We start from the raw sequence: 26,526 nt of genomic DNA on the forward strand, positions 1-26,526 counted from the left end.
TGCGTGTGCATGTCCGTGTGCACGTCCGTGTGTTTGTGAGTGCACGCGTTTGACTTTTTCCACGTGGTGTTACAGCCTGAATTGAAAATGTATTACATTTAGATTTTTTGGTCGCTGGCCTCCACACCATACCCTATAATATCCAAAGTGGAATTATGTTTGTTGACATTTTGCACACAAAGCTGAAAAGTCTTCAGTCAATAAATATTCAACCCCTTTGTTATAGCAAGCCTAAATAAGTTCAGGAGTAAAAATGTGCTTAAGTTACATAATAAGTTGCATGGCATCACTGTGTGCAATAATAGTGTTTAACATGATTTTTGAATGACTACCTCATCTCTGACTACAATTATCTGTAAGGTCCCTCAGTCCAGCAGTGATTTTCAAACATAGATTCAACCACAAAGACCAGGGAGATTTTCCAATGCCTCGCAAAAAAGGGCACTTATTGGTACATGGGTAAAACATTGAATATCCCTTTGAGCTTGGGGAAGTTATTCATTACTCTTTGGATGGTGTATCAATACACCCAGTCACTACAAAGATACAGGCGTTCTTCCTAACTCAGTTGCCGGAGAGGAAGGAAACCGCGCAGGGATTTCACTATGAGGCCGATGGTGACTGTAAAACAGTTACAGAATGTAATGGCTATGATGGGAGGAAACTGAGAATGGATCAACAACATTGTAGTCATTCCACAATACTAACCTAATTGAGAGAGTGAAAAGAAGGAATCTTGTACAGAATACAATTATTCCAAAACTTGCATCCTGTTTGCAACAAGGCACTAAAGTAATACTGCAAAAAATGGGGCAAAGCAATTAACATTTTGTCCTGAATACAAAGTGTTATGTTTGGGACTAATCCAATAAAACACATTACTGAGTACCACTCTCCATATTTGTACTGCATCATGTTTTGGGTATTTGTATGTATTAGGGATTCCCATTAGATGTTGCCAAGGCAGCAGCTACTCTTCCTGGGATCCAAGCACATTAAGTCACTTACACTACATATATATACAAAAAAGATTAAACAGTATCATATAACAGTATTACACATCTACATACAGTTGAAGTCGGAAGTTTACATACACTTAGGTTGGAGTCATTAAAATTTGTTTTTCAACCACTCCACAAATTTCTTGTTAACAAACTATAGTTTTGGCAAGTCGGTTAGGACATCTACTTTGTGCATGACYCAAGTAATTTTTCCAAAACTTGTTTACAAACAGATTATTTCACTTATAATTCACTGTATCACAATTCRAGTGGGTCAGAAGGTTACAGTAAACTAAGTTGATGGTGCCTTTAAACATGCTTTAGAACATTCCAGAAAATGATGTCATGGCTTTAGAAGCTTCTGATAGGCTAATTGACATCATTTGAGTTAATTGGAGGTGTACACTGTGGATGTATTTCAAGGCCTACCTTCAAGCTCAGTGACTCTTTGCTTGACATCATGGGAAAATCAGAAGAAATCAGCCAAGACCTCAGAAAAAAAACTGCCGACCTCCACAACTCTGGTTTCATCCTTAGGAGCAATTTCCAAACGCCCGAAGTACCACGTTCATCTGTACAAACAATAGTATGCAAGTTATAAACACGATGGACCATGCAGCCGTCATACCGCTCAGGAAGGAACGCGTTCTTCTGTCTCCTAGAGATGAACGTACTTTGGTGCGAAAAGTGCAAATCAATCCCAGAACAACAGCAAAGGACCTTGTGAAGATGCTGGAGGAAACAGGTACAAAAATACTCTATATCCACAGTAATATAGAACATTTGTGGGCAGAACTGAAAAAGTGTGTGCGAGCAAGGAGGCCTACAAACCTGACTCAGTTGCACTAGCTCTGTCAGGAGGAATGGCCAAAATTCACTCAACTTATTGTGGGAAGCTTGTGAAAGGCTACCCGAAACGTTTGACCCAAGTTAAACAATTTAAAGGCAATGCTACCAAATACTAATTGAGTGTATGTAAACTTCTGACCCACTGGGAATGTGATGAAAGAAATACAAGCTGAAATAAATCATTATCTACTATTATTCTGACATTTCACATTCTTAAAATAAAGTGGTGATCCTGACTTCCTGATTCTACCTGGATTATGTTGGAGAGGCTTCCATTGAAGAACACCCTCTGTGTTCTGTTAGACAGGGAACTCTTTATCCACAATATAGCAGGGTGTGTAAAGCCATAACCTGTTTTTCCAGCAGCAGACTATGATCGATAATGTCAAAAGCCGCACTGAAGTCTAACAAATCAGCCCCCACAATCGTTTTATCAATCTCTCGGCCTATCATTAGACATTTGTGTAAGTGCTGTGCTTATTGAATATCCTTCCCTATAAGGATGCTGAAAGTCTGTCACTTTGTTTACTGTAAAATAGCATTGTATCTGGTCAAACACAATTTTTTCCAAAAGTTTACTAAGGGTTGGTAACAGGCTGATTGGTCAGCTATTTGAGCCAGTGAAGGGGGCTTTACTATTCTTAGGTAGAGGAATGACTTTAGCTTCCCTCCAGGCCTGAGGGCGCACACTTTCTAGTAGGCTTAAATTGAAGATGTGGCAATATTGTCCGCTATTATCCTCAGTAAATTTCCATTCAAGTTGTCAGACCCCGGTGGCTTGTCATTATTGATAGGTGAAAAAATTGTCTCTTCCACACTCACTTTACAGAATTCAAAAGTACAATGCCTGTCTTTCATAATTTGGTCAGATACACTTGGATGTGTAGTGTCAGAATTTGTTGCCAATGAATAAAAATAAAAAAAAACATTCAATAAATGTGCAAAAATGTCAATGAATTTGCTTTGTCGTTAAGGGTTATTGTGTGTAGATGGGAGGGGGGAAAATTATATTTAATTGATTTCAGGCTGTAACACCACAAAATGTAGAATAAGTCAAGGGTTATGAATACTGTCTGAAGGCACTGTATGTCCTAACATATTTACGGTAATATATGTGTGTGTTGCACTGATCATTGTAATGCCTTGAATATCTTTGTAGCATGACTCTCTCTCTCGCTCTTTCCCTCTGCATGCATGTGTGCATGTTTGTGCTTCTTTGAGTAGGAACCAGAGAAGAGGTGAAGGACATCAATATTTATGGAATGACACAGTGATTACACATTTTGGTCACTAACTGATTGATAGTAGTGCCGGGACGATAAACCGGAAATAACCCACACCAACCGAACAGACCACTTATCGAGCACCTTATGCTGATATTGTTAAATATAAGTAGCCTATACTAGAGAAATGTGAAGTTTTGAAATGAAATACGTCTGCTAATACAGTGGCTTGTGAAAGTTTTCACCCCCTTTGGCATTTTTCCTATTTTGTTGCCTTACAACCTGGAATTAAAATAGATTTTGGTGGGGTTTGTATCATTTGATTTACACAACATGCCTACCACTTTGAAGATTAAAAATATTTTTTATTGTGAAACAAGAAATAAGACCAAAAAAAACAGAACTTAAGTGTGCATAACTATTCACCCCCAAAGTCAATACTTTGTAGAACCACCTTTTGCAGCAATAACAGCTGCAAGTCTCTTGGGGTATGTCTCTATAAACTTGGCACATCTACCCACTGGGATTTCTGCCCATTCTTCAAGGCAAAACTGCTCCAGCTACTTCAAGTTGGATGGGTTCCTCTGGTGTACAACAATCTTTAAGTCATACTACAGATTCTCAATTGGATTGAGGTCTGTGCTTTGACTAGGCCATTCCCCTTAAACCACTCAAGTGTTGCTTTAGCAGCATGCTTAGGGTCATTTGTCCTGCTGGAAGGTGAACCTCCAACCCAGTCTCAAATCTCTGGAAGACTGAAGCAGGTTTCCCTCAAGAATTTCCCTGTATTTAGCTCTATCCATAATTTTAGTCTCATCTGACCCGAGTACCTTCTTCCATATGTTTGGGGAGTCTTCCACATACCTTTTGGCGAACACCAAATATGTTTGCTTCTTTTTTTCTTTAAGCAATGTCTTTTTTCTGGCCACTCTTCCATAAAGCCCAGCTCTGTGGAGTGTCCAGCTTAAAGTGGTCCTATGGACAGATACTCCAATCTCCGTTGTGGAGCTTTGCAGCTCCTTCAGGGTTATCTTTGGACTCTTTGTTGCCTCCCTGATTAATGCCCTCCTTGCTGGTCCGTGAGTTTTTGTGGGCGGCCTTCTCTTGGCAGCTTTGTTGCAGTGTCATATTCTTTCCATTTTTTAAATAATGGATTTAATGGTGCTCCGTGGGATGTTCAAAGTCTCTGATATTTTTTAATAACCCAACCCTGATCTGTACTTATCCACAGCTTTGTCTCTGACCTGTTTGGAGAGCTCCTTGGTCTTCGTGGTGCCACTTGCTTAGTGGTGTTGCAGACTCTGGGGCCTTTCAGAACAGGTCTATATATACTGAGATCATGTGACACTTAGATTGCACACAGGTGCACTTTATTTAACTAATTTTGTGACTTCTGAAGGTAGTTGGTTGCAACAGATCTTATTTAGTGGCTTCATAGCAAAAGGGTGAATACAAATGCAATTTTTTGGGAATTTTTGGAAACAAGTGATTTTTTTCGTTTCACTTCACCAATTTGGACTATTTTGTGTTTGTCCATTACATGTAATCCAAATAAAAATCCATTTAAATTACAGGTTGTAATGAAACAAAATAGGAAATACGCCAAGGGGGATGAATACTTTTGCAAGGCACTGTATGTGCTTGCTGTCAAATGATAGGTATAACATTTGAAGTAGTAGTAGTAGGAGTTTTGAGTAACTGTGATGCACATGAATGTTATAAATGTATTGTTCTATTTGTCATTATTGTAATAATTCAGCTCAGATAGTCACAAGGAAGGTCATAGGTCATCCAGTATAACATGTGGCAAAAGGGTCACACTGCTTTCAGCACCATATTTAAGGACATTCATCACATTCCTCCATCTCTCTCTTTCTACTTCTCTCCCCCCGCCCCCACTCTCTCTCTTTCCTCTCCCCCTCTACAGGCGCAGTATGAAGCGTAAGGCTAGCTTCACATGCCCCTTCAACGGCAGTTGCACCATCACCAAGGATAACCGCCGCCACTGCCAGGCCTGCCGGCTCAAACGCTGCGTGGACATCGGCATGATGAAGGAGTGTGAGTGTCCGTTCTGCACAGATGTAGGATTAGMTTCCCCTTCCCCAAATCCTAATGTCAGAAACTAAGGGGGAACAATGCAAAACTGACCTTAGATCAGTACCTAGAGGCAACGTCATTCCCACTCCTCCTTCCTACTCAACTCTTCTGTCAGAAATGCTTTTTCGTTTTGACTGTTAAAGGATAGCCTTGCAGGCTAGATCAGTGTTTCTTTAATCCTGGTCCTGGGGACCCGAAGGGGTGCACATTTCATTTTTTGCCATAGCACTACACCCCTAATTTAAATAATCAACTCATCATTAAACCTTTGACTAGTAGAATCAGGTGTTTAGTACTAATCTGGTGTGTAGACCCCTTGGTTCTAGGACCAGGATTAAGAAACACATTATTAGAGGTGTAAGATCACACATAATATGATCACGCACACACAAAGGAAAATATCATTTGACTCTGAAGAGCACTACAGGGAGAAATGTATTTTCATCCCATTGTTAGGCAACTGTTCTTAATAAGAAATGCACTAATTTCTCTCCCATGAGTGTCTGAATGATCTCTTGAATTTTGAATGATGTTTTGAACCATGGAAGATGTGTGTGTTGAGCAGAGAAAGCACTAAAGAGAGAAATTATCTTCTATCAGTCTGCTGTTAGGTAACTGTTAATGGGGTGTACTGGCAAACTGATAATAACAGGAGATAATTCATCTCATGGAGGAAAATGGAATTTCAGTCAAAATAACTCCTTTGTTATTAGAAGTCAGTACGTGTCAGCTTTAAAACACAAATTAGCCTGCCAATAGCAATGACAAACAAACACATGCACACACACACACACACACACACAGAAAAAACCCACTGACCTTTGAACAAACAGGACTCGTATCACCTCACTGTCTAACCCAGGGGTCAAACATCCGGCCTGCGGGAGGGTCCAATCCGTACTGCGGGGGAGTCTAATCCCGCCCCCCGGGTGGTTTCAGTAAAAAACTAAACGAAGAGGAAACCTAACCAATTATTTGTGCGGCCCCACGGATCTCATTGAAGACCGAATGGGGCATCTGGGGCAAAATGAGTTTGACACCCCTGATCTAACCCCTCCCCCCTTCTTTTGTACCCATAGAGAGCAAGGCACACACCATATTTACCAATAGAAGCATTTGGACCCGGTCAAGACCTTCTAGGTCATTTCCCTCATAAGAATGTTTATAACATRCACCAGGAGTACTAGAGCATTCTGGGAGAGCCTGTACATTATGCTCCCTTTTGAACTTTAGACACCTGCGGATGTTTTCGCCACACTTCAAATGGACTCTGTTTTCAGTCTGTTAATAGAAGGTTTGGTTGTTCTTTTGTTTTCCCCATGAAATCCCGGTGGGTGTTTGAATTTGTATTTGAAGCAGTGAATTCCCAGAGAGTGAATTCACAGTCCTCCCAACACTGTACATGAATAGGAGCCAGTGCACTTATGCTGCTGCTGCTATGACAACAATCTGTTTTAGTGCGGAGAAGAGTGTGAGCTAATTCAGTGGCTGGAACAACAACAGGGGGAACAGAGTGGAGATAATGCTTTGTGTGTTGACGACAGGACGATTCATGTGCCACGCAACCTAGTCACGTTGTAGAACACACGCTGGCTCGCGCTTGTGTACACACACTGACACACACACATTTAAATACGCTCACTTTCTCAAACACACACACACACAACTTAAATACGCTCATTTTCTCAAACACAAACACACACACACAACTTAAATATGCTCATTTTCTTAAACACACACACACTTACATATGCTAGTTCAAACACACACACAGCATCTGCATTAACATCTCTATTTTGCCTATGTCCCAATCATTTCAGTCTCAAATAGTCTGTGTGGTATCTGCATTTCTCTCTGTCGCACCACTTCTTTCTTTAGCGTTCCTCCCTCCTCTGAAGCCTTCTTTCTGCTAATTCAATTAAACATGTTCTCTTTCTTTAACCCCTCTCTCTCCATCTCTCTCCCTTTCTCTCCCTCTTTCTTTCTCTCTCCCTCTTTCTTTCTGTCTCTGTCTCTCTCTACCTCCCAGTCATTCTGACAGATGAGGAGGTGCAGCGGAAGAAAGATCTGATCCAGCGGAGGAAGGATGAGGAGGCGCAGCGAGAGGCACAGAGGGAGGCGCAGCGACCCCGGCTGAGCGAGGACCAGAGCCAGGTCATCGCCACACTGGTGGAGGCACACCACAAGACCTATGACGACTCCTACTCCGACTTCAACCGCTTCAGGGTCCGTGTCCACTCCGTTACACAAGTTTCCACTCAATAATACCAGTGTTCAGTCTGTAACACCAGTCTCCACTCCGTTACACWAGTATTCACTCCGTAACACCAACCTCCAATTTGTAACCACAGTCTCCACTCCGTTACACAAGTATTCACTCCGTAACACCAACCTCRAATTTCTAACCACAGTCCCCACTCCGTTACACTAGTATTCACTCCGTAACACCAACCTCCAACTTGTAACACTAGTCTCTACTCCGTTACACCAGTATACACTCTGTAACACCAGTGCCAACTCCATAACATACTCACTCCATACACTAATCTCTAATATTGTATTTAACACCAGTCTCCACTGTGTAACACCAGTCTCCACCCTGTAACACCAGTCTCCACCCTGTAACACCAGTGCCAAGCTCGTTACATACTCCACTCAATCCAACTGGCCACAGGCATCAGTTCAACTTTTAGTTTCAATTTAGACTGGATTGCGTTGTCAACTAACGTGTGTGCCCTTTGTCCAATGGGATATCTGAACTTGAAGTTAAAGTATGCACTGTACATAAAGTTAGATTTAAGTTTATTGTCCTAGAACAGGAACATCTTAGCACACCTCATTCATTACATACACAAACCACAAGGCAAACACAGCAGTAAACAAACAACAGTAAGAGTCAGACATGAATAGTTCCCCACACCGACACCTAAAGGAGGACACTACATACAGTTGTTCCTAATGGTGATAGGCCCTGATGTGACACTCCTCCCAAAGTGCGAAGCGCTCCATTTAATTGTCCGATCGTAATGATGTAGACTATATTGAGTACATGTGGTCCTGTGTGGCTCAGTAGGGATAGCATGGCGCTTGCAACACCAGGATTCTTTTTGTAGGGGTTGATACAATTTTCATTAGGGAAAATCAAGTCTGACATTTCAAGCTTCAGAAGCCTTTTTAGTACTCAAATACACTACACGTTTGCATTTCCGCTGTGCAGGACAATTCTTACCAACAAACAAATTAAGATCCCACATCTGTAAATGGCATATATTACTATATATATTATATTACATGTGTGTTTTCCTTTAGCCTCCAGTCCGTGAAGGCCCAGTGACACGCAGTGCAAGCAGAGCTGCTTCTCTCCACTCTCTGTCTGATGCCTCATCTGACTCCTTCAGCCACTCTCCAGGTAAACCACGCTCACAAAGTGAAACCCACGTCAGTGTGCTGCTAACAGCTCCTCTTCCTCCAATGTCCCTGTCCCCTTACTAGGCTCAAAACCAGTGGTCCTCTGATCGCAAACACAGGTGACCGCCCTCCTTGACAACATACCYATAGTTGTATTATAGGAAAGGATCCAATTCGAGAGCGCCATTTCAAGCTAGCTGTGAAGTGAGTTTTATGGCACATTCTTACCTCTGTTACACACACACAGACAGACAGAAAAATTTGCAAAATGTGAGAAATTAAGAATCAAAGGGTAAAGCTGACACACATAGAGGTGGTGAAGGAGATCTCACAGAGGGGGGAATGAAGGAGATCTCACAGGGAGGGAATGAAGGAGATCTCACAGGGAGGGAATGAAGGAGATCTCACAGGGAGGGAATGAAGGAGATCTCACAGGAGAGGTGTATGAAGGAGATTTCACGGAGGGGAGATTAAGGAGATTCACAGGGAGGATGAAGGAGAGATCTAAGGGACGGGAATGAAGGAGAATCTCACAGGGAGGGGATGAAGGAGATCTCACAGGGAGGGGATGAAGGAGATTCTCACAGGGAGGGGATGAAGGAGCTCACCGAGCGGGGAATGAAGGAGCTCAACAGAGCGGGATGAGGGATCACAGAGCGGGGATGAAGGAGCTCACACAAGAGGGGGATGAGAGTCACACGAGCGGGATGGGAGATCTCACACAGAGAGGTGAGGAGATCTCACACGAGAGGGATGAAGGAGATCTCACAGAGGGGATGAAGGAGATATCACAAGAGAGGGGAATGAAAGAGATCTCACACAGAGAGGGATGAAGGAGATCTCACACAGAGCGGGGATGAAGGAGATCTCACACAGAGCGGGGGATGAAGGAGATCTCACACACTTATTTGGTGTTATTTGCCATCATGATGCTTTCTGTGTACTCGTGTGTGTGTGAATTGTGTGTGATTGTGTGTGATTGTGTGTTGATTGTGTGTGTTGTGCGTGTGTAATCCTTCATGTGTTTTACTCAGAATCCCAGAGGTTTCTCTGGACCCTGCAGACCTTCAGACCATGTCTGCAGGAGTTAACAAGAGATTAAGACAACCACTCATATGGAGCCAACACACACGAGAGGCACGGCCTCCAGCTGCGTCATGTCATTTTCTACCGTTTTCCCTCCCTTTCTATATTCTTCTTTTTCTCTCCCTCTCTTTCTCTCACTATTTATTTCTCTCTCTCATCTAAGTTGTTTTCGACGGTCATCGTGATCTTTCCTCCACGAACAAACCTTGCTCATTCATTAAGATTTAGTGTGTGGGTGTGTGTGTGTGTGGTTTACCACATGTAAGTTTGTCTCTGACGACAGGATGTTTTTTGTGTTATGTTTTCTCCCTAGCTTTCTCTCTCATGTTTTCACTCCTAGCTTTCTCTCTCTCATGTTTTCACTCCTAGTTCTCTTCTCCATGTTTTACTTCTAGCTTCTCTCTCTCCATGTTTCCTCTCTACGCTTCTCTCTCTCTCCATGTTTCACTCTCTAGCCTTCTCTTCTCTTCTGTTCTTCCTCTCTGCTTCTCTCTCTCTCCATTTTTCACTCTCTGCCTTCTCTCTCTTCTCCATGTTTTCTTCTAGCCTTCTCTCTCTCTCTCCATGTTTTCTCTCTCTAGCCTTCTCTGTCGTGTTCATTCCATTCCCTTTTCAGAAGAATTAATGGATATATCTGATGGAATGTTTTTTCCTATGATTCTAACTCCCTTCTCCTCCCATATAGAGTCTTGGGACTAAGCTGTGATGAACTTCTAGAACCTGCTGATGATGTACAGGACCAGGGTGGCAGCCGGACTCTAACGACGACGACGGCTCACGCTCTCATGTTGCCCATTGGCCGACCTGGTCAGCTACAGCATCAGAAGGTCATCGGTTTCGCTAAGATGATCCCGGTTTCAGGTGAGGGGGGTAAGGGTGAGTGTGTGTGGGTAATGGGTGGTTTGTGTGGGTGGGTGGGGTGAGGGGGTAAAGGGTGAGTGTGTGTGGAATATGGGTGGTTTGTGTGTGGGTGGGGTGAAGGGGGGTAAGGGTGAGTGTGTGTGGGGTAATGGGTGGTTTGTGTGGGTGGGTGGGGTGAGGGGGTAAAGGGTGAGTGTGTGTGGTAGGGTAGAGGTGGTTTGTGTGGGTGGTGGAGGGGGATAAGGGTGAGTTGGGTGGTGGGGAATGGTGGGTGTGGGTGGGTGGGGTGAGGGGTAAAGGGTGAGTGGATAATGGGTGGTTTGTGTGGTGGGTGAGGTGAGGGGGATAAAGGGTGAGTGTGGTGGGGTATGGGTGGTTTGTGTGGGTGGGTGGGTGAGGGGTGAGTGTGTGTGGATAATAGCGTGGTTTGTGTGGGTGGGGTGAGGGGGAAAGGGTGAGGTTCAAATTTAAATATCAGAATTTTTTAAGTATGCCCCTCCGTTCTTGACTTTAACCGGATAGTTATTTAACACGAGGTATGGTGTTAGAATTTCTGTATACAAATATAATTTGTTTTAACTTATGGCTGCATCCGCTCAGGGATCGATATGACAACAGCCAGTGAAAGTGCAGGGTGCAAATTTAAACAACGAATCTCAAATTAAATTCCTCAAATACATGTGTTTATATCATTTTAAAGGTATCTTGTGTTAATCCACAAAGTGTCCGATTTCAAATTGTTTTCAGCGAAAGCAATACAAACGATTATGTTAGGTACATCAACCACAATAAGCAAGCCATTTTTCCAGCGAAAGATAGCAGTCAGAAAAGCAGAATAGAGATAAAATGAATCACTACCTTGATTATCTTCATCAGATGACACTCATAGGACTTCATGTTACACAATACATGCATGTTTTGTTTGATAAAGTTCATATTTATAAAAAAATCTGAGTTTACACATTGGCACGTTTAATTCACTAGTTCCAAAAACATCAAGTGATTGCATAGCTCATCGTTTAACAGAATACTCATCATAAATGTAGATGATAATACAAGTTATACAATGGAATTATAGATATACACTGCTCAAAAAATAAAGGAACAATTAAACACACAATGAACTCAAGTCAATCACACTTCTGTGAAATCAAACTGTCCACTTAGGGAAGCAACACTGATTGACATAAAATTTCACATGCTGTTGTGCAATAGGAATAGACAAAAGGTGGAAATTATAGGCAATGTAGCAGACACCCCCAATAAATGAGTGGTTCTGCAGGTGGGACACCAGACCATTCTTCAGTCCTATGCTTCCTGCTGATGTTTTGGTCACTTTTGAATGCTGGCGGTGCTTTCACTCTAGTGGTAGCATGAGACGGAGTCTCACCACACAGTGGCTCAGGTAGTGCAGCTATCCGGATGGCACATCATTGCGAGCTTTGGAAGAAGGTTTGCTGTGTCTGTCAGCGTAGTGTCCAGAGCATGGAGCGCTACAGGAGACAGGCCAGTACTCAGGAGACGTGGAGGAAGCCGTAGGAGGGCAAACCCAGCAGCAGGCCACGCTACTCCGCCTTTGTGCAAGGAGGACACTGCAGGGACCTGCAAAATGATCTTCAATAAGGCTTGGTTAAAATCTGCACTCAGAAAATTCAAACAGGAAGGGAACTTCTCAGGTTTTTGCTGCATATGAGTTCTGTTTTATACTCACAGACATAATTCAACAGTTTTAGAACTCCAGAGTGTTTTCTATCCATACGAAATAATATAATGCATATATTAGCAACTGGGACTGAGGAGCAGGCAGTTACTTATGGGCACCTCTGTGCACCTTTCATCCAAACTACTCATACTGCCCCTGCAGCCTCACCTCAAATATGCCCTGCAAGTTAACACATTAGGTTGGTGTCATTAAAACTAGTTTTTCAACACTTCACAAATTCTTGTTAATAAACTATAGTTTTGGCAAGTCAGTTAGGACATCTACTTTGTGCATGACACAAGTCATTTTTCCAAAACTGTTTACAGACAGATTATTTCACTTATAATTCACTGTATTCACATTCCAGTGGGTCAGAAGTTTACATACACTAAGTTGAATGTCCCTTTAAACAGCTGAAAATTCCAGAAAATTATGTCATGCTTTAGAAACTTCTGACAGGCTAATTGACATATTTGAGTCAATTGGAGGTGTACCTGTGGATGTATTTCAAGGCTACTTCAAACTCTTTTTTGCTTGACATCATGGGAAATCCCAAAAATCAGCCAAGACCTCAGAAAGAAAGTGATGACCTCCACAGTCTGGTTCATCCTTGGGAGCAATTTCCAAGGCGTCGCCTGAAGGTACACGTTCATCTGTACAAACAATAGTATGGCTATAAACACCATGGGACACACAAGCGTCATACGCTCAGGAAGGAGACGCGTTCTGTCTCTAGAGATGAACGTACTTTTGGCGGTGAAAAGTGCAATCAATCCAAGAACAGCAGCAAAGGACCTTGTGAAGATGTGGAGGAAACAGGTACAAAAGTATCTATTCCAAGTAAAACGATCAGTACTATATCGACATAACTGAAGGCGTCTCAAGGAAAGAGCACGCTCCAGAACAGCCATAAAAAGCAGACTACGGTTTTCACTGCACATGGTGATGAAGATCGTACTTTTTGGAGAATGTCTTCTGGTCTGATGAAACAAAAATATAACTGTTTGGCCATAATGACCATCATTATGTTTGGAGGAAAAGGGGGGAGACTTGCAAGCCAAAGAACACCATCCKAACCGTGAAGCACGTGGGTGGCAGCATCATGTTGTGGGGGTGCTTTGCTGTCGGAGGGACTGGTGCACTTCACAAAATAGATGGCATCATGAGGCAGGAAAATTATGTGGATATATTGAAGCAACTTCTTAAGACATCAGTCAGGAAGTTAAATCTTGGTTGCAAATGGGTCCTCCAAATGGACAATAACCTCAAGCATAATTCCAAAGTTTGGGCCCAAATTGGTTTAAGGACGTCAAAGTCAAGGTATTGGAGCGGCCATCATACAGCCTTGACCTCAATTCTATAGAAATTCTGTGGTTAGATCTGAAAAAGTGTGTGCGAGCAAGYAGGCCTACAAACCTGACTCAGTTACACCAGCTCTGTCAGGAGGAATGGGCCAAAATTCACCCAACATATTGTGGGAAGCTTGTGGAAGGCTACCCGAAACGTTTGACCCAAGTTCAACAATTTAAAGGCAATTCTACCAAATACTAATTGAGTGTATTGTAACTTCTGACCCACTGGGAATGTGATGAAAGAAATACAAGCTGAAATAAATAATTCTCTCTACTATTCTGACATTTCACATTCTTAAAATAAAGTGGTGATCTTAACTGACCTAAGACCAGAKATTTTTAAGAGGATTAAATGTTAGGAATTGTGAAACTGAGTTTAAATGTATTTGGCTAAGGTGTATGTAAACTTCCGACTTCAACTGTATATGCAGATTTAGGAGGATGTGTCATTTTTTTCTCAGTGCTCCAAAAAGTGACCTTTTCAAATAATCCTGCAGAGTCACATGCAGGTACTATGTTTTGATTTCTATATAGTTTCAGAAAGAGCAGATTCTGAGGTCTCCAAAACACGTTCCTTTACCAAATAAATTTCAAAATACACTTTTTCCACGAATAACTTTTGCACACGGGAGAATAACCTGAGCACACGGCAGTAGATGGATTACAGTAACGTAAACTAATGAAAATGCTATCGTGTTCTTTGAAATACGTTAATGTTGCAGTCCAAATGGCTGCTCATTGATGGAGTACAGGGGGGTAGCGAGGCCCAGCAGTTTAAGTGTTAAGAGTCTGAGTGTTCCTTCACAGAAGGACAAGTGTGCCTACACATGCAATTATTTCTSTTATCTTTTGTTATCAGCAGATGATATGTCACAAAGATTGATGTTTGACACAGTAGAGTGGCAAAGTAAGGTCGAGGATACGGTCAGGCATTGTTAGTAATGTTCATGTAGGTCTTCTGATCGAAGAAGAGCATTGAGGCTTGTCAGTGCTGCACAATTATATAGCCATTATATAGTCATTGCTTCTTGCAGAATAAATGTACATAATGAATGTCTTACTACAACTGATTCTTCGGGTTGTATTACTTCATTGTTTATGTTTTTGCTGTCTTTGTCGTGCTTCAAAATATGTTTAAAACTAGTCCTTGCATCCATAGCTACGTTTATGCATTTGAGAGTGGTTATGTTTCTCCAGTACCAAGTGGCAGAGGCAGTCTGTCGCAATTAAAGCTTGTGCCTTTAACATCACACCGAATATGTGATTGGTTGACGAGGTCAAAGGTCATCATCGTATGTCAGTAAAGAATTACGTTTACCCTGAAGTAATTCAACAAAATGTTTCAATTCAATGTAGTCAAAACAACTGTATGTTATCCCTTGAGGGGCTATAATATCTCTTCAGAAGGGAAGGCCACTGAACACACCACATCAGCCGTAACCGGTACGACATGTAAATCCTGCCGTGGGGATCTGACAGAGTTTCTTGGAAACTCGTAACTCTTGCCATGCTGGATATGTCATGAGTTTCTTGGGAAACTTCTTTGATTGCTTTCTTTTGCCCCACGACGTATGGGCTCTGTTGTTGTACAGTGTTTACTCTTGTGGAGTTTGTCGACGGGGGCCATCACTCAGTGTCAGAGGCCAGCAATAGGGCACGTCCAGACTAGCTATGGCTTGTCTTCCATCACCATTCCCTTCTCTCCTCTCTCTTGGGATGATGATGATGGATGCTACCGGATTAACTCTGGAATGTTTACACATGTATGATCTGATATCTAAGCTTTGAAACCACCCAAAGTGTGTGTGTGTGTGTGTGCATAATGTTGTATGTGTGTGTGAGGGTGTACAGTCGTGGCCAAAAGTTTTTGAGAATGAACAATATAGAATTTTCAGTCTGCGTGCTTCAGTGGTCTTTAGATATTTGTCAGATGTTACTATGTGAATACTGAAGTTAGATTAGCAAGCATTTCATAAGTGTCGAAGGCTTTTGTTGACATATATAACCGAAGATTGATGCAAGCAGTACATATTTGGCAGTGTTGACTTCCTTTTAAAGACGTTGGCATCCGCCCTGGCATGGCTGCTAATTACTTCTGGGCCACATCCTGACCTGATGGCAGGCACCATTTTGCCATATAATTTCATGCTTGGCAGTTGTCAGAATTGTTGCGGGTTTTGGTTTTGTCCATCTGCCTCTTGAGGATAAGGTGATCCCAAATTCTCTCAATGGGATAAGGTCTGGGGGAGGTTTCCTGGCCATGGACCAATATCGATGTTTTGTTCCCCGAGCCTTAGTTATCACTTTTTCCTTATGGAAAGGTCCTCCCATGCATGCTGGGAAAAGGCATTGTTCATTCACCAAACTGTTCCTGATGGTTGGGAGAAGTTCGCCTCTCTGGAGGATGTGTTGGTACATTCTTTATTCAATTCGGGCTGTGTTCTTAGGCAAAATTGTGAGTGTGGCCCATTCCCTTGGATGAGTAAGCAACCCCAACAAACTGAATGGTCTCCAACGGATGCTTTCGTGTTGGCATGACACAGGACTGGATGGGTGAGCGTCTCACCTTTCAAGATATATAATCCGGATCGACTTCTTTTTCCGCGGAATCGGCCCAAACATATGGAAAGGGAGAACTTCATCAGAGAAAATGCTTTCCACCACCCCCAACAACACCACCAACCACCAGTCCCTGCAAAGCAAGTCCCCCAAATCCCTGTACCTTTTTTTGCAGAATACTCGCACAACGAAGTTCTGTCCTTGAATCAGATATCATATCTTTTTCCTGCGAGAGAAGGTGGCTTTCCCTTTGACACCGAGGTCCAATCCTCCAAAGTCTTCACAGCACTCAAAATCATCAGCTGTGAAGTGCACATAACTTGCCGTGTGTCCATTCCTGAACAAGCTCTTACTGTTGGTAGTCGCCCCCGATCCTGGCCCCGCAGCTGAATCAAGTTTAGAGAAGAAGTCCCTGGCCGCGCCTGGAACTTTTCTTGGGCGCGCCTGAAGCTTCTTCACAAACTTGGAACCGCTCCATCCTTTGAAGTTCTTGATGAATCCAATAAGGGTTTACTGCAATTTCGGTGCAATCTTACTCAGTCACCAATATCCTTGCCTGTGGGAAGCGCCTTTTTTGTGCAACAGCAATTGATGAACAGCACGTGTTTTTCAGGATACTTTGGCAGGTAACCATGAAGAATTTGAACAGAGGGAAAAAAGACAATGAATAAGCAACCGACCTCTCGATTTTTTGAAGCGTCCAGTCCTGTTTATTCAAACTTCGAATCAGTGAAACAGAGTGGGGTTCTTCCAGCCTCGTCTTCGTCAACTACTTCATACCTGTGTTAACGAGAGAAATCACTGACAGATTGTTCAGCTGTCCTTTTGTGGCAGGGCGAAATGCAAGCTGGAAATGTTTTTTGGGGATTCTAGGTTTTCATTTGCATGGCAAAGAGGGACTTTGCAATCATACAAACTGAGGCAGCAGACTTTGTGAAAATTAATATMTGTGTCATTCTGCCCACTGGAGCCACTTCTTCTTGTTTTTAGCTGATAGGAGTTGAAGCGGGTGTGGTTGTCTGCTGCAACAGCCCATCCCTGACAAGGGCKGACGAGTTGTGTGTTCCGAGATGCAATTCTGTACACCATTCTTGTACTGCTCCTGTATTTGTCTGTTTGGGGTCCGCCTGTTAGCTTGCACGATTCGTGCCATTCTCCTTCGACCTCTTTCATCAACRAACTGTTTTCGCCCCCWGGACTGCCGCTGACTGGATGTTTTTTATTTGTCGCAACATTCTCGGTAAATCCTAGATACCGTTGTGCGTGAAAATCCCAGGAGGCTCGACGTTTCTGAGATACTGGAACAGGGGCACTTGGCACCTGCGATCATACCACACTCAAAGTTGCTTAGGTCACTAGTTTTGCCCATTCTAACGTTCAATCAAACAGTAACTGAACAGTCTCCTAAATTAAAAATCTACAATCCTTTAAACCTTTGTCTGACCATAAGCGGACCGTAAGCCCACTGTTTATGGCCACTGTCAAACGGAATATCTTTCTTTTCACAGAGGCCATCTTTCTGGGCCACGTTCATTAAGTACCTAACAGAAGAAACGGACTGAAACAGGAATATCTGAACTTGTCCTATGAGAAACATTTGTTTAGCTTTTTTTGCTATGGTGTACACTAATGAATACACCCCTGGTTGTAATCCTACCAGGGAGCTGACGGCTGAGGACCAGATCGCCCTGCTCAAGTCAAGCGCCATCGAGGTGATCATGCTGCGCTCAAACCAGTCCTTCAACCTGGAGGATATGTCCTGGAGCTGTGGTGGGCCCGACTTCAAGTACTGCGTCAACGACGTCACTAAAGGTAAGACTGAGGCAGGCTAACACACACACCCTTTCCAACAATCAATGTTGAAGGTGAGTGAAAAAGGATAACACAAACACATACAGGTGCGTACACACAACACACACAGATACACATTTTCCAACTAGGAGTACGTACTCTAAAACGCTAAGACACTTGAGCAGCAGAGCCAGTCGGACCCATCCACAGACCCATCCACAGACCCATCCACAGACCCCCAAGGCTTTCATCTGCTTTTCAAACAAGCCCAGGGCAGTTTTACAGATCAAGCAAAGAATGTCTCTCCTGACCTAGACTCTCTCACAAAGCATCTAGTGCAGCGTTCCCCAATCTCGGTCCTGGGGACCCCAAMATGTGCGAGTTTTGTTTTTTGCCCTAACACTACACAGCTGATTCAAATGACCAAAGCTTGATGATTAGTTGATTATGTGAAATCAATATTAATTATTATTATTTTATCTTTTGGTATTTGTTTCGTTAGTCCATTGTTGATATATTCCCAAAATGTTTTGAATGTCATGTATGATTTACTGTTAATACATTTCTCATCTCATGAAACCACACAAATGCTTAGTTATGGAAACCATATATCAACAGTGATTAATTAGCTGGGCCCTTGTTATATTCACATTCCCATTTCAGTCATTTAGAGACTTACAGGAGCAATTAGGGTTACTGGCCCAATCTCTTAACCACTAGCCTACCTGCCATTATCTAGGAGTGCTGATTTAGGATCAGTTTAAATCATAATGAATGAGAGAGCTGATCCTGGATCCTACTCTGAGATGACAATCACTGTTAGCTGATGACAATCACTGTTAGCTGAAAACAGATCATGTTGTAGCTGAAAACAATCACTGTTAGCTGAAAACAATCACTGTTAGCTGAAAACAATCACTGTTAGCTGAAAACAATCACTGTTTGTATAAATAGACATATATGATATATCACACACATGATATACAGTGCCTTCGGGAAGTATTCAGATCCCTTGACTTTTTCCACATTTTACGTTACAGCCTTATTCTAAAATGGATTAAATAGTTTTTTCCCTCATCAATCTACACACAATACCCCATAATGACAAAGCAAAAACAGGTTTTTAGAATTTTTGTTCAAATTTATGAACCCCCCCACAAATCACATTTACATAAGTATTCAGACCCTTTACTCAGTACTTTCTTGAAGCACCTTTGGCAGCGATTACAGACTAGTCTTCCTGGGTATGACGCTACAAGTTTGGACACCTGTATTTGGGGAGTTTCTCCAATTCTTCTCTGAAGATCCTCTCAAGCTCTGTCAGGTTGGATGGGGAGCGTTGATGCACAGCTATTTTGAGGTCTTTCCAGAGATGTTCGATCGGGTTCAAGTCCGGGCTCTGGCTGGCCCACTCAAGGACATTCAGAGGCTTGTCCCGAAGCCACTCCTCCTTTGTCTTGGCTGTGTGCTTAGGTTCGTTGTCCTGTTGGAAGGTGAACCTTCGCCCCAGTCTGAGGTCCTGAGCACTCTGGAGCAGGATCTCTCTGTACCTTGCTCCATTAATCTTTGCCTCGATCCTGACTAGTCTCCCAGTCCCTGCCGCTGAAAAACATCCCCACAGCATGATGCTGCCACCACCATGCTTCACAGTAGGGATGGTGCCAGGTTTCCTCTAGACGTGACACTTGGCATTCAGGCCAGAGAATCTTGTATCTCATGGTCTGAGGTGCCTTTTGGCAAATTCCAAGCGGGCTGTCTTGAGCCTTTTACTGAGGAGTGGCTTCCGTATGACCACTCTACCATAAAAGCCTGATTGGTGGAGTGCTGCAGAGATGGTTTTTCATCTGGAAGGTTCTCCCATCTCCACAGAGGAACTCTAGAGCTCTGTCAGTGACCATTGGGTTCTTGGTCACCTCCCTGACCAAGGCCCTTCTCCCCCGTTTGCTCAGTTTGGCCGGGCGGCCAGCTCTAGGAAGAGTCTTGGTGGTTCCAAACTTCTTCCATTTAAGAATGTTGGAGGCCACTGTGTTCTTAGGGATCTTCAATGCTGCAGAAATGTTTTTCTGTCTCGGAGCTCTTGGACCTCATGGCTTGGTTTTTACTCTGACATGCACTGTCAACTGTGCGACCTTATATAGACAGGTGTGTGCCTTTCCAAATCATGTCCAATCAATTGAATTTACCAGAGATGGACTCCAATCAAGTTGTAGAAACTTCTCAAGGATGATCAATGGAAACAGGATGCACCTGAGCTCAATTTCGAGTCTCATGGCAAAGYGTCTGAATACTTATGTAAATAAGGTATTTCTATAAACCTTTTTCCCGTGTGTAAATGCTGAGTATTTTTATTTATTTAATCAATTTTAGAATTAGGCTGTAACGTAACAAAATGAGGAAAAAGTTATTCTTCTGAATTCTTTCCGACGGCACTGTACAGTACATGGTATAATATGAATACATGTCTTATCTCGTGAAACCACACATCCTTAGGTTTAGGCAAGTATATAAAGATATATTGTGATTGCTATCTGATCTGATCAACGTGTATTTGTGTGTGTGTATGTATGGGTTGCCTCCTGTAGCGGGCCACACTCTGGAGCTGCTGGAGCCCCTGGTTAAATTCCAGGTGGGCCTTAAGAAACTCAACCTCCACGAGGAGGAACATGTGCTACTCATGGCCATCTGCCTCCTCTCCCCAGGTACACAGTGTGTGTGTGTGTCATGAATTGTTTATGTGAGTCTGCTTTTTTTTTGTGAGGATCAGTTCTCTTGTGGCGGACTGTTAAAATGTGTGAGTGTTTTTGTGTGTCTGTGCTGAAGTCAACACACTCCAGTCTCAGTGGCTGCTTACGCATGTGTATGTGGTGTGAGTGTGTATCTTGTCCATTTATTTTCGTCAGTGGGGTTGATGATAACGTGTGCATATACACGCATGGCGTGCCTGTGTTTGTACATGACATGGTATGAATCGATTTTGATCATTTGTGTGTATGTAGATTTCCCATTTTACCGTTGGCTAAAATCTACATTCAAGTATGGTATGCCTGTTTTTTGTACATGACATAATATTAGCCTAATTGATGTATTTTGTCATGAAACCACACATATGCTTAGTTTTAGGTATATGTTAGGATAACATACACTTTTTCTCATGGCCATGTGCTTTAAAGTCTTACCAGCCATGTGTACTCCCTTCCTTCAAATGTAAACAATGTCTTGTCACGTCTTACCAGCCATGTCTACTCCCTTCCTTCAAATGAAAACAATGGTCTTGTCACAGTCCTTACCAGCCATGTGTACCCTTCCTTCAAATGTAAACAATGTCTTGTCACGTCTTACCAGCCATGTCTACTTCCTTCCTTCAAATGTAAACACTGTCTTGGTCACGTCTTACCAGCACATGTCTACTCCCTTCCTTCAAATGTAAACACTGTCTGTCAACGTCTTACCAGCCATGTCTACTCCCTTCCTTCAAATGTAAACACTGTCTGGTATGGTGCTGGAGTGATGAATATGACGTTCAAAAGTGGTGAAGTGTCCCTCTTACCGCCTATGTCCTCCCTCCCATAATAATAGACACTGTGGTGCTGGAGATGAGAAATAAAGTTTTAACATTCTGTGTCTTCCCTCCCTGCAGACCGTCCTGGCGTGCAGGACCACGGGCGTATCGAGGCACTGCAGGACCGTCTGTCGGAGACGCTTCAGGCCTACATCCGGCTGCACCACCCGGGCGGCCGCCTGGTGTACGCTAGGATGATCCAGAAGCTGGCGGACTGCGCTGGAGCCTCAACGAGGAGCACTCCAAGCAGTACCGCTCGCTGTCCTTCCAGCCCGAGCACAGCATGCAGCTCACCCACTGGTGCGTGGAGGTGTTCGGCAGCAGGTCTCCTAAATAACACATTTTTGGTGATCTTTGACCTTTCATGGAGGTGGAGAGGTGGACGAGAATCATAGGAGGGGGGAGGAGGTATGAGGTGGGAGCTATAGAGAACGTGGTTAGACGTGTTATGGATGGTGTGAGTGAGTTTGTGAGGAGAGATTGAGGGAGGGAGATGGTGTGCGGGAGGGTTGGGGGGGGGGGTCGGTGGGTAGGGGAGTGCAAGGGGGGATATGGAAGTGTGTGTGTTAGGAATTCCCCTGCCCTGTGTGTGTGTCTGTGTACCTTCGGTAGGTCAGACGCAGCGACCTGAGACTGGGTACATGTTCCAGCGATTGACTGGAACATGCAAAGTGATGGCGATTGAATGATACAAACAGCAGAATTTACTTCAGAACCATACATACATGGAAATTCTGCTTATATTTGACATGTACGCTTACCTTCGTATTGAAGGGACAGTATATTGAAAACAGTATTGCATCTTGTATACCGGTATATACAATGCATTGTGTGCTTTTTGTGCGTGTCATGCAAGTGCTGCTTTATGCATGGCAGTGTATGATTACACACAGTTACACAAGCCTACTCACTCACTAATACAGTCAGTCATTACATTGGAGCTACCTCTGATTTAGTTTTCGTATTCACAAATACCTTTCTGTTCACAAATACACAGCATAGAACCTTAAAAATGCATGAGGACATTTCAATCCAGGATAGCTATTTGACGCTAGAGCGTCACTAGGGCAAGAACAGTGCCAGTAAAGCATTTCCATTTGTTTCTCTCATCCTCTTGTTATTCTGCTCAAATGCTTTCCTCAAGGGCAAGTGTGTGTGTACGTATACGCCACAAAACACTCGCCCTTCACCTCTGCCAAAGGTATTGGCCGTGTTCGAGAGCATCAAAACAGTGAACATGGGTAAATTGTGACTGACTGACTTATTTATGACGCAAGGTGATTTGTAGATCAGTCAGTCACGACTTKATTTGAAGACGGCTGCAATGTCGAACGCGCCCATTGTCTATGTTCTCAAAGCTTCCAGTCTTCTACGAGTGTCGCCTTGTGACGCCTTCCATGAGCACACTATTCACCATTTGTGCTATCATCTAGGAATTGATGAAGGAAAAGTATACACTATACAGCATACAGAATATTTTCTGTAACCCGGAAGTAGTTTGGTTGTGGAGTAGTGTGTGGGGGGTTGTGGTTGTTTAGCCACTAAAGCAAGCTGTCAATCAAACCAAGCCAGAGCTCTGGTTGGTTAGTTTCTTTGTTTCTTGGAGAAGGGGTGGGGGAAGAATTATGATAGCTGCAAATAAATGTAGCTGCAAATTCTATGTATCCCAAACACTACTAGACCACCTGTACTCAAGTGTATCTATTAAAGTATGTCTATGTTTAAGTTTCATCACCGTTTTCAAAGGGCTACAATGCCAAAATGTGATTGGAAATGCATAGTTAGGCCGGTTACTCTACTGTCCACGTCTTTTTGTATTACAGCCACAAACCCTGCGAGTAATCTGGACAGCATCTTAAAACAATTACATGAATTGTTCATTTTTTCCCTCATATGTAGACTACAGTTTTTAGTAAGTGGAGTGTTTCAAAGCTGCTTGTTCTTAATCTCTCCACAGATTTCACTCCTTTCATTTCRGACTGGGATGTGTAATTATTTGAAAAGAATGTCTTGAGGACTCGGATGGACTGTTTTCTGTTTTGTTTTTTGACATATCCGAGTCCTCCGGTTTGATGTTGTATGCTGCGCAGCCCTCCGGTGGCTGCATACTATGTATCGATACAATAACCGCAGCTGTACATAGGGCTACATACACAGTTTATTAGGTACACCCATCTAGTACTGGGTCGGACCCCTCTTTGCCTCCAGAACAGTTTGATTTCTTTGGGGCATTCTACAAGTTGTCGGAAATGTTCCACAAGGATGTTGGTCCATGCTGACGCGATGGCATCACGCAGTTGCTGTAGATTAGTGGGAGCAGCCCGTTCCAAAGATGCTCTATTGGGTTGAGGTCTGGGGACTGTGCAGGCCAACTCGCTGTCATGTTCCTAGCGATCTTTTTCCACTCTTCAATTGTCCAGTGTTGGTGACCGCGTTCCCACTGGAGCTGCTTCTTCTTGTTCTTAGCTGATATGAGTGGAACCCGGTGTGGTCGACTGCTGCAATAGCCCATCTGTGACAAGGATTGACGAGTTGTGCTTTCCGAGATGCCGTTCTGCACACCACTGTTATTTGTCTGTTTGTGGCCCGCCTGTTAGCTTGTATGATTCTTGCCATTCTCTTTCGACCTCTCTTTCGACAGTTGTTTTTGCCAACGGGACTGCTGATGACTGGATGTTTTATGTTTGTCACACCATTCTCTGTAAAGCCTAGACACTGTCATGCATGAAAAGCCCAGGAGGGTGGCCATTTCTGAGATACTGGATCCGGCGTGCCTAGCTCCGACGATCATACCACGCTCAAAGTCGCTTAGGTCACTCGTTTTMCCCATTTTAACATTCAATGGAACAGTAACTGAATGCCTCGATMCCTGTCTGCCAGCTTTATATAGCAAGCCACGGCCATGTGACCACTGTCTGTGGGAACTAGGTGGTGTACCTAATAAATTAGCCGGTGAGTGTAGATATTACTACTACTAACTTTTAGTAAGGAAATTCTTGGATTATATATGCAAACAACATGATATTGATGACCGTGTTTTACGACTTATTTTCACTTTCTCTCTCTGAAACACTATGCTTTCTCAACTTTCTATATATACACTGAACTAAAATATAAACGCATGCAACATGCAACAATTTCAAAGATTTTACTGAGTTATGTACAAAGAAATCAGTCAATTTAAATAAATAAATTAGGCCCTAATCTATGGATTTCACATGACTAGGCATGGGTGCAGCCATGGGTGGGCCTGGGAGGGCATAGGCCCGCCCACTTGGAAGACAAGCCCACACACTAGGGAGCCAGGCCCAGCCAATCAGAGCTTTTCCCCACAAAATGGCTTTATTACAGACAMAAATACTCCTCATCATGCTGTTTAATTAGCTTCTTCGTATGCCACACCGGTCAGGTGGATGGATTATCTTGGCAAGGGAGAAATGCTCACTAACAGGGATGTAAACAAATTTGTGCACAAGCTTTTTCTGCATATGGAACATTTCTGGGATTATTTATTTTACTCATAAAACATGAGACCAACACACAACTACATGTTGTTTTTATATTTTTGTTAAGTATATAAATATGGATCTATATATGTTTAGGTGGGGATGAGTGAGTGTTTGGCAATGCCTAGTGGCCTAATCTCTAAATCAAATTAATMAACGTATTGACTAAGGTTGTGTCGTTGATGGACATTTGACGTCTTTGGTTAATTATTTGGGAGAATGAGGATGTTCTACAAGCTAAATATACAGTACTGCTCTCTAATATAAGCCATATGGAGGGAGAGAAAAACAAACAAAGCTAGTTTAAAGAAATGTCCCTCGTATTGATTACATGGGGCTGGAGATGCACAGTTAAATATTTAGAATGTGTATTTGTATGGCTCAGATATTCTATTGTACATGTATAGAGTAGAACCGACTCCTATGCTTTCAATCATCTCATTCCCTTGTCCATACAAGAGCCTTGTGTGGTAAGAACACTGAAGTGGGTGCAACATGTTGGCTGCGCTTAAATCCAGTCCATCATTATTAATCATTAACTACTCTACAGAGTACTTAAAGGCCGTCATGGACACAATAGTCTTTAGGGGGCACCTGTTGACCACAATGAATGTCCTATCACCAGTTCCAGTGTTCTAAACGGGTTACTTTCTAAATGTAATCCTAATCCGTTAGTTACTAGTTACCTGTCCAAAATTGTAATCAGTAACGTCACTTTTGGATTACCCAAACTCAGTAATCTAATCTGATTACATTCCTTTGAATGCCACCTATTGCTGGATAAATCAATGTTAAAGTTTACATAGCTGACCATATATATATATATGTTAAATATTAATTTATGGGTTGGTTATATAGGCTTCTACTAACCCATCGCTTTCTACTACATATAATAATACGATTAAATTATATCTTTACATTAAAAACTAAAGTCTGTCAGAATTCCAGTCATTCCAAAAAAWMMTATACCCCTTTGATCGTCAAGAATAGGACTTGAAAATATGGAAGTATAGATTAGCCATATTGTTTTACCTGAGCATGACCCCAAAGCTAAAGACTTATTACCCAGCCCTCTGTTGTTTATAATTTTGTGGTCATGGAGGACTGATTGGGCTCATTGATTTGAGTTGAAAAATAAATGCTGCGCTCATGGAATGGCATGATTTGAGCACTACTGAAAAGTGCTATTTACATGTGAAAAATGAATGCCATGCGCTGCATTTGCTATAGACCTATTGTTTACCTTTTTGTTGGTGACACTTTGATATCTTGATAATATGCAGTTGTTTAAAGGGCAYATCCACAGATGGAACAATAACAAAACAGGCACCCCGCCTCTGTTTTGGTAAAAAGCTGAGGGATGGGCCTGGAGAAATGTAACCACTCTCAGATTAATAGACAGAGCTATGGATGCAAGGACTGACCATCCATGATAMRWWYTMTARWMTMWAKWKAYRMRKWMYYYSKTWRARAYWMTWTYTTRWRKWWGAARRAAMSMKWWMAMARARTWWWWAWWTATATWRWTKWAMAWW

At 42.7% G+C, this 26,526-nt stretch overlaps 1 pseudogene; it reads left to right on the plus strand.

Annotated features, from left to right (window-relative positions):
- The window catches only part of LOC111970458 (vitamin D3 receptor B-like), a 59,637-nt pseudogene extending 37,812 nt beyond the window's left edge, over positions 1-21,825 (plus strand).
- The last annotated feature ends 4,701 nt before the right edge of the window (positions 21,826-26,526 follow it).

Source organism: Salvelinus sp. IW2-2015, linkage group LG11 (assembly GCF_002910315.2).
Source record: "Salvelinus sp. IW2-2015 linkage group LG11, ASM291031v2, whole genome shotgun sequence".
NCBI classification, from domain to species: domain Eukaryota; kingdom Metazoa; phylum Chordata; class Actinopteri; order Salmoniformes; family Salmonidae; genus Salvelinus; species Salvelinus sp. IW2-2015.